The sequence below is a fragment of the Lepus europaeus genome, chromosome 7 (genome assembly GCF_033115175.1).
Source record: "Lepus europaeus isolate LE1 chromosome 7, mLepTim1.pri, whole genome shotgun sequence".
Taxonomy (NCBI): domain Eukaryota; kingdom Metazoa; phylum Chordata; class Mammalia; order Lagomorpha; family Leporidae; genus Lepus; species Lepus europaeus.
In genome coordinates, this window is record NC_084833.1 from 107,577,163 (window position 1) to 107,586,742 (window position 9,580).

Sequence of the window (9,580 nt, forward strand, 5' to 3'; positions counted from 1 at the left end):
ACTCAAGTCGGTTACCGCTTTGCTCTGCTCCTGGTTCAGCGGCATGAAGACCCCCATGGCCGGGGGGTCCCTCGTCCGGTCCATGGAGCTGCAATTGTGTCCTGGTGGAAGCCAGGACCTCCAAGCCCAGGAGCTCAGAGGCCTGGGGTAGTGCGATCGTGAGAGGTGCCGCTCACTCTGTCCCTGGCCTTGGTGTTCAGGTGACGGGAGGGAAAGCGAACGTGGAGTTTCTGACCCAGCGCATAGCCGCATCCCCTAGGACAGACCTCTACCGATTCTCCCTATTCTCTGTGGCTGCAGGCCTGGAGGGGTTGCCCTGTAGAGGTCATGGGTTTGATCAGGAATCTGGGGGATAACACGGAGTTGTCGAGGCCAAGACATGGAGCTGAGAGCTGAGACTTGAGACAAGGCGAGCTGTAGGGAGAAAGTGAACAGAGGGGCCCAGCCTATGCCTGGCCGTGGCCTTGAGTGAGGGCCGGGGGGAGGAACCAGCTGTGGGGAGGTAGGAGTGGCCAGCAGTCTCCAGAAGCTCAGGGCCAATGGCGCCATGACCCCAGAGATGCCGGCTCAGAGGTCAGCCGCAACTAAATAAATAGATTTATTTATATATTTGAAAGGCAGACTTACAGAGAGAGAGAGAGAGAGAGAGAGAGAGAGAGAGAGAGAGAGAGAGGGAGAATGAATCTTCCACGTTCTGGTTCACTCCCAGAATGTCTTCAATAGCCTGCACTGGGCCAGATGGAAGCCAGGAGCCAGGAACTCAACTTGGGTCTCCACCTAGGTGGCAGGTGCCCAAGACTTGGATATCTTTTGCTCCTTTCCCAGGCACATTAGCAGGGAGCTGGATCAGAAGTGAGGCCCCTGGGATTTGAACTGGTCCCTGTTTGGGATCAAGGTGTTGCAGGTGGCGGCTTAGCCCAGGACACCACGAGGCAGGTTCTCGGTCGGCGGCACTGCAGGCCTGGCTCTGGTTTCTTTGCTGGTGGCCGTCCCTGTGACTCCTGCACTGAGTGGCATGGACTGGCTTTGGGAAGCTTGAAGCATGGAGCACCACGTGACTGGGCTTAGGACACACGTCTCGGCCAGGCCGCCCATCCCGGTCCCCTGTATCTGCCTTCCCTGGAAGCCAGCCGTGGGTTGCCCTTTTCTCCCCTGTGTGTGCAAATGGCAAGGGTTCCTGGGTATTTTTGGCTCTCAGACTCACCTTCCAGGCCATCAGGGAGGGAGGGTTCTAAGAGTTCACAGCCCGAGTGCTGGTGGGAACTTGTGACTCGCGCAGGAGGGAAACCTGGGAGAAGCAGGAGGGCTCTGACTCTCCTGTCTAGGGATAGCACCTTGCTAGGACCCACCTGCTGGGCAAGGGGTGGGCGGGCGCCTGGAGCTGTCCATGGTCCTGAACCACAGCTGCTGGTGTGTAGGGCACTGTCATTCCACTTTCCACCGGGGGCAGGGGAATCGAAGGAGCAAAGTTGTGCGAGAAGAGGGAGAAACAGCTGAGTTCTTAGAAGAATCCTGCTGCTGAGACACTTCTGTGGGGGAGGAGGCGCCGTGTGTATGGGGCGGGGTGATCGTCATTTACAACGTTTTACAGCGAGCAAGACCTTTGTGAGGTTAGGGGCACATAACCCGCTGCACCACCTCCCTGTGATGAGAAGCTGACGGGGCCGGTGCTGACACAGGACTGCGGAGTCCTGGAGTTCAAGGCCGTGTCATCTGGCCCGTGTGTATCGCAGGGGTTCACTAGCTGTTGATTGAACTGGTGAGATCGTGGGTGCGAGAGAAAGAGTCTAGACTGCGTACTCAGAATTCCCGCCTCTAAGAAGGAAAGAGGGTAACATTTGAGGTCCAGCTGGGAGTCGGGCACCTGATCCTGGGTTCTCCCACGTAATCCTTGTGGGAGACTTACCACGAGTTTCTGAGGCGAGAAACAGGCGTAGGAGGCAGTGCTGGGCACAGACCTGAAGCTGCCGCAATGGACGCCTCAGCCCACATTCGCGTGCCCGGATTCGAGTCACAGCTCGGCTCCCGATTGCACTTTCCTGCTAACGCAGAGGAACCGGAGATGGCTCAAGTACTTGGTCCCTGCCACCCACGTGGGAGACCTGTGCTGAGTCTCGGGCTTCTGGCCTCCGCTCGACCCAATCCCGGCTGTTGCAGGCACTTGGGGAGTAAACCAGCGGGCAAAAGACTTCTGTCTGTCTGTCTACTTCCCAGCCGAAAAGAAATAAGAATGTGTAAGTGAAGTGGCATCAGGCTTAGCGGTATGAGCCTGCTGAGTGAGACACGGCGCCCTCTGGTGGTGAGTCTGGGACCAGTGCCCAGGCCTGGCTCATCCTCAAGACCACATTTGCCCCAGAACACAGAGCACTTCCATCTGTGCCGGGAGAGATGCAAACTCCACTCACGGGCTTGCAGGCTGAAGGTCAGGTTGAAAGGTTAGGAAATCGGTTTCGTGATGGCAGCTATTGGGATCTGGAGTGGAGCAGGGAGCTTAGGTCTGAGGGTGGGGAGGGGGAGAAAAGGTGGGCTCGGCCCTGGCACAGCCTGGGGGCTCCCTCTCTCAGCGCCTCACTCAGGGTCAAGTTTGGCAGAAGTCGTGAGGGTCTCCCGACAAGGAAGTCACAGGAAAGGCAGCAAAGCTGCAGCAGGTCTGGCAGCAGACACGAGCTCCGGGGATGCTCTGAGAACAGCCGCGGTTACCCCACTGCGGATCAGGCAGCCCGGCAGCCAGATCCAAGGGGCAGCTGGCCCTGGGTCCGTGCCAGGCCGGCTCTGCTGCCCTCAGCGGAGCTGCATGTGTTCAGCTGACCAGGGCTGTCCCTGGTTCTCCCTGGTGGAGCTGGGTGCTGCTGGCCAGCCCGCGCGTGGCCTGGTCCCTGTGTCCGGGTGAATCATCTTCCTGGGATTCATGAGAGGTGTCAGGACGTCCCCCATAGACCCGGAGACCCACTTTATGGCGCACTCACAGCCGCAGTCTCTGCTTCCCCTCTACCCGCGGGGTGGACCCTGCAGGATCTGTGCTGATGGGAGCAGGTGGGCAGCCGAGGCAGCTAGCTGTGCCACCTGCAGACTTAGAACCGAGAGGCAGTGACTCTGGTCTGTTCGCTTTTCCTGTTGGGCCGGAAGGGCAGGGAGATCAGGGCCCGAGGGTGCAGTCCCTGTACAGAGGGGCCAGAGTGACGAGGGTATGGGAGGAAGGAGTGAAGGGGGAGACAAGGAACCAGAGAGGCCCAGGCTGACAGAGGGGCGCTGTCCTGGTGGGGACAGCCTGCAGGCAACATTGACCTTGGGGCTGCCAGCCCTGCACTGTGGTCTCAGCACCTGCCCCTGCCTGGTCAGTGCAGAGTCCAGCACCATGGCACAGCCGACACCCAGAAAACAGCCCAGCAGAAAGTTGACCTTGGCTCCCAGGCGACTCCAGGCCTCTGTCCCCACGGAGGAGAAGGGCTGCAGGGTATGGTGTTAAGGGGTGTTAATTTTAACCATTGTTGTGATCCTGGCCCCTTAAGAACATGTGGACTTGCTAGGGGTGTTCCTATGTGTTAGATCTTCCAGAGGTGAGTGTGTGTGTGTATGTGCGTGTGTGTTTTAAAAATGTATTTCTTTGAAAGTCAGAGTTACACACACACAAAGGGAGAGACAGTGAGAGGTCTTCTATCCACTGATTCACTTCCCAGTTGGCTTCAACAGCTGGGGCTGGGCCAGGCTGCAGCCAGGCGCAGGGCCCCAAGCACTTGGTCCATCAGTCTTCTCCTGCTTTCTCAGGCCATTAGCAGCGAGCTGGCTGGGAAGTGGAGCAGCCGGGACTGGAACTGGCAGCCAGATGGGATATGGGATGCCGGCCTGGCAGGTGGTGGCTTGACCTACTACGCCACAGTACCAGCCCTTCCAAGCTTCCTCTAATGACGCGTTCTCTCCCTGTTCACACCACAAAGCGCTCTGTGGGCACTTGACACACTCACAGGCCACCGATCTGCAGGAAAGTGCAGTTTCATCAGTGATTTTAAAAGCAAAGATAAAGGTGGGTGTAAGACTTGAATAACTGCCTGGGATCAAGGAGAAGGTCTTCCTCACTCCCTCTCTGCTTGTGGCTGCTGCCTTGTTTTGGCCACTAGGGCAGGGGTGGAGCCATCTGTGGGTCCATCCTCAGCCACACTGTGATTGGTTGGAAAGTGGGCACATGACCTCTGCCAGCCCAATCAGTGTGACTCTCAGGATCATTCCTGGGACTGCTGGGACTTGAGTGAGGGCCGTGCCGGGAGGCTCAGCACTGTGGCCGCCTGTTCTCCACCACAGGAGAAGCTGGTCTGAAAAGCAGCAAGCCCAAGGCGGCAGGCAGAGGGGCCCTGACCTCACACCTGTCCTGAGGAGCTGCATTTCTCACTTAACCCACTAAGCCCAGTGGACCCAGCCGTCACCTGTTTCTTCTCACAGCGGGCTGAACTCGGCCAGCACCAGCTGATTGTGTGTCTTTTACTCTTTTTTTTTTTTTAAAGACTTATTTATTTTGAATTCAGAGACAGAAGGAGAGGTAGAGAGAGAGAGAGCACTTCCATCAGTTGGTTCACTCCCCAGATGGCCACAACGGCCAGAGCTGTGCCAATCTGAAGACAGGAGCCAGGAGCTTCTTCTGGGTCTCCCACGTGGGTGCAGGGGCCCAAGGACTTGGACCATCCTGCACTGCCTTCCCAGGCCTTAGCAGAGAGCTGGATTGGAAGTAGAGTGGCCAGGACTCAAACCAGTGTCTTTATGGAATGCCGGCGCCACAGCGCCGGCCCCATGCGTCTTTCACTTTCACCCCACACCAAGGTCCAGATCCATTTTGTTGACCATGAACTCTTCTGTGGATGCAGCGGCATCAGGAGCAACCTCCTCACCCACAGAGCCACGCCCTCCCTCGGATCCCACCATCCTCACCCTCCCACCCACTCTCCAACCCTCTTCCTCCTCCCACTCCCATTCCCATTCTCATTTTTAAACTTAAGATCTATTTTCAATGAACTATATAACACCTGTGATAAACTCTATACTAAGGAGTTCAACAAACAGTATGAAGAACACTGTCCTCCACAGTGGAGACAAGGGCTATTCAAAGTCATTGCATCACAGAGTGTCAAGTTCACTTCTGCAGGTTGCCTTCTAGGGGCTCTGTTGGTTTTCACAGACCAGGGAGAACATATGGCATTTGTCCCTTATAACTGGTTCATTTCACTAAGCATGGTGCTCTCCAGATTCATCCATTTGGTTGCAAATGACTGGATTTCATTTTTTATTGCTGTGTAGAATTCCATGGTGTACATATCCCATAATTTCTTTATCCAGTCTTCAGTTGAAGACATCTGGGTTGATTCCCTATCGTAGCTGTTGTGAATTGAGCTACGATAAACATGGCGCTGCAGATAGCTCTTCACAGGCTGGTTCATGTCCCTTGGGTGACTTCCCAGGCGTGGCATGGCTGGGTCCCGGGCTAGGTCTCTATTCAGATTTCTGTGGACCCTCCACCCTGTCTTCCACAGTGGCTGCACCAGTTTGCAGTCTCACCAGCAGTGGATCAGGGCACCTTCCCCCACCTCCTCGCCAGCATTTGTTGTTTGTTGGTGTCTGTCTGAGAGCCGCTCTGGCAGGCGTGAGCTGAAGCACCGTGCTGTTTTAGGTGTGGTGTGGGACGAGGGGGAGGGAAGAGTTGGATAAAACCAGGCTGGTCTTTGGAAAAAGCATCAGTGTTTGCAGATCCTAATATTTGGTCTTCAACTTTCTTTTCTTCCATTTTTCTGTATTTGAGAGGCAGAGAGACAGAGCTTCCGTCTGCAGCTTCGCTCCCCAAACGCCCAGGATGGCTGGGGCTGGGCTGGGTTGAAGGGAGGAGCCAGGAGCAGCATCCAGGAGCCCAGTGATGGGAGCCAGCACGGGGCCTCCCGGGCCTGCAGCGGCAGAATCTGGAGCAGGAGCTGGGGAGGGCAGGTACTCGGACGTGCGATGAGCTGTTCTAACTGCTTAGGCGAACGCTTGTCCCCTTCTCAACTGCCCTGGAAGCTCTTTGCTTTTCCCTGGTCAGGAGCGGCTGGTAGGGGAGGGGTAGGAACACAGGGGGCAACTTCATCCTCTGGACTGAACACGTGTCTGACAACAGCACACCACAGTCAGGAATATTATCAGCATCGGTGTGCATTTTCAACAAATGAAAATACTCATAGTGTTAAAAACCTGCTAAAACAGGCAGTGTTGGGCCTGAGGTCCACATGCTCCCAGCCCCAAGACCCAGGTGGGGCCTCCAGGGCAGCCTGTCTGACAGGGCAGCTGGGCTCCTCCTGGCTGCCCGGCCCTGACGTCTGATGTCCAGCGTGACCTTGGAGGTGGGGCCCGGCAAACATGGGTGCCCCTGGGGAGGCAGGGTGAGGTCAGGAAGGCATCGTACACTTGTCCTCTGTGTCTCCCCCTCCTGTCCGTGGACAGTGGGCAGTGGGCAGACACGTCTGGGTGCTCAGCCTGGGGCTGCAGGGACTCGGATCCCACCCAGAGGCCAGGCCCTGGGTATCTGATTCGGCTGCTGTCGGGAGGGGAGGTGGAGGCCTGACTGCCACAGGGGCTCAGAATGGCATAAGAGACGTTTACAAATCACTCAGTCTTGGTATTTGTTTTTTTTTCTTTTTGTTTTTGTTTTTTTCTTTTTTCTTTCTTTTCTTTTTTTTAATTTGACAGGCAGAGTTAGAGAGAGAGAGAGAGAGAGACAGAGAGACAGAGAGAAAGGTCTCCTTCCATGGCATAAGGCACGTTTGGGAATCAATCAGGTTTGGTATTTTTTTTTTTTCTTTTTTCTTTGTTTTTTTTTTTTTCTTTTTCTATTTTTATTTATTCGGTTTTTTGTTTGTTTGTTTGTTTGTTTGTTTTTGACATGCAGAGTTAGACAGAGATTGAGAGAGAGAAAGAGAGAAAGGTCTTCCTTCCGTTGGTTAATCCCCAGAATGGCCGTCACGGCCGGTGCTGCGCTGATCCGAGTCCAGGAGCCAGGTGCTTCTCCTGGTCTCCCATGGGGTGCAGGGCCCAAGCACCTACGCCATCCTCCACTGCCCTCCCGGGCCACAGCAGAGAGCTGGACGAGTACCCGGTGCCCATACGGGATGGCGGCGCCGCAGGCGGAGGATTAACCAAGTGAGCCGCGGCTCCGTGCCCGAGTCACTCAGTCTCCACACAGAGACCCCGTGCTGGCTCCGTGGGCGCGGGCTGGTACAGGCTCGATGCCCTGTCGCTCGGGCCGATGCTAGGTCTAAGGCCCAGAGGGCCTGCAGCGCCCCTGCGCCCGGAGGCAGCGAGGAAGGCTGGAGGTCAGAGGTCGTGACCTTGTTCTCTGCGGCCGTGATCTGCTGCAGGCAGAAGGCAGCTGCACCTTCTGGGCAGCGGGGTCCTCCTCCACGGTGTTGATGACCTCATCACAGCACCTGTGCCTGTACTGGAACTGCTTTTTGTTTTGTTTTGTTATCTGGGTCGGAGGTCACGGCCGGAGTGACGCGGGGTCAGCACCACGGGCCTGGGCAGGCCATCAGTGTGAGGACGAGGGGGACCCGCCCGGGAGAGCGAGGGCCATGCGCTGCCCGGGGTCCCCGCCTGGAGGAGGGAGGCCGCGGTGGCCGGGGGCTGCAGCTGACCACAGTCCCCAGGCCAACGGAGCCCCGGGAGGCTCTGGATCAGAGGCCGCCCCGCACATGTGCGTTTGGAACAAGGCTTGGGCGGGCGGGGGCAGAGCTGCTGAGAGGAAGAATGGGGTGGAGCAGAGAATGTTCTGGAAGGGAAGTGGCAGGCTGGACTGAGCGACAGGTGGAAAGGGCGCGAGGTCTCTCTCTCTCTCTCTCTCTCTCTCTCTCGGCTCCTGCTCAAAGCCAGCCTGCATGTCCCATCGGGGCCATGGGTGGGAAAGGGAGAACTGAAGCTGCCCCTGTTTACAGACAGCGTGCTCTGAGCCCAGAAGCCCGGCGGCTGGGAGAAGAGGTTGGCTGACACCTGTCTGGGACAAGGACTCGATCCAGAGTGTGTGGAGACCCTCGGGAACCGCAAAGGCACCAGCACCACTGAGAGATGCCCAGGCTCTGCCACACATTTCTCCAAAGCAGCCGGACCCACGACCACCAAGCATGGGCAGAGACGCTGGGCATTGCTGGTCGGCAGGGGAACCTGCCCCTGGCTGCCATGGACATGGTCCTGGCCCTTGGGATGGCTGGGGTCACAGGCCTGGGGGTGGCTGGGGGACTGCCGACAGCCAGAGCGGGCCGGACGCAGCAGGTGCACTGCCAGGCATGCAACACGTGCACCCAGAAGCATGTGCCTGAGGGCTCAGGGCAGCGCTGGCAACGCCCAAAGAGGAGCAAGTGGCTCAGAGGGTGTGGGTGGAAGATGGGCCCGGAGCCGTGGTGTCTGCCTGCCGGGGAGGACCAGTGGCCACACGGAGGAGCACACAACACAGCCACCCAAGCGAAGGGCTCTGGAAGGCGAGCAGGCTGTCATTGGCAAGCTTCAAAAAGCTAAACAGGACGGCCCAAAGACGAGAGAGAAGCCTCTGAGTCCGAGTTGGTGGCAGCTCGACTGCCGTGGCAGGTGCTCTCCCTTTGCCAAGCAGAGCCCAGGCAGACGTGCTCAGGTAGCTCCAGCACGCGAGGAAGCCCCGTGGGCACAGAGGGGCTGACAGAGGCCTAAGGTCGGTTTCAGGGACATCATTTCAGATAGGAAAGTTGGCAGACCTGCTGCAGCTGGAGTTCATATAAGACCAGAGCTTCCGATTCAGTTTGACGAAGGATCTGATGGTTCTCCTGCCCAGAAGCCTACTGATCTCAGAAAAAGTGTTAGGAAAAACTGATTCAAGGGGAAGAGGCCCTACTATTTTTGACCCTAAGACACTTACTGAAGAAGCACCTGAGGCGGAAACACCACCTTCACTTTGGGATGTCAATTTGCTAAGCAGTTGGCTGCAGGAAGTGAACAGCCCTTTCCGAATGGGTTTGAAGAGACAATCCGGTGGACCAGAGGGGCACCTGAGGGAGGTCCCAGTTACCAGTGAAGCAGGTTTTGATGATGATGGCTCAGAATTTCATGAACGTATTTTCTTGGATAAACACCTGGAGGGTTTTCCTAAACAAGGACCAATTCGCCGCTTCATGGAGCTGGTGACTTGTGCCCTACCAACAACCCAGATCTGAGTGTTCAACAGAGGGCTGAGCAGATAGAATGGTTTAGAAATTATTTGAATGAAAAAAGTGACATTCTAAAAGAAAATAACATACAGTTCAATTAAGATGTTGGAAATTTCTCATTGGATACTATAAATAAAATAATTTTACTAGAAACAAAAACCAGGGATCTATTTACTCTGAAGATTCCTGAAGCTGGCATAACCCCCAACCCCGCAACAAGCAATGGGGCAGGGCAGAGCTCAGGTGGCCAGAGGAGGAGCCTGGGAGTAGGATGCCCCGATGCCCGGTCCCCGTGTACCACAACCTCCCTGCACCGTGCTGGAGAAAGCTGGGCGGTCCTAGGTGGGGGAATCACCGGGTGGCTGGAGCCCTGCGAAACTGGGGGGACAGCAGGCAGGTGT

At 56.6% G+C, this 9,580-nt stretch overlaps 1 pseudogene; it reads left to right on the top strand.

Annotated features, from left to right (window-relative positions):
- Positions 1 to 8,311: 8,311 nt before the first annotated feature.
- Positions 8,312 to 9,280, top strand: LOC133763926 (small ribosomal subunit protein mS31-like; annotated as a pseudogene).
- Positions 9,281 to 9,580: the final 300 nt, after the last annotated feature.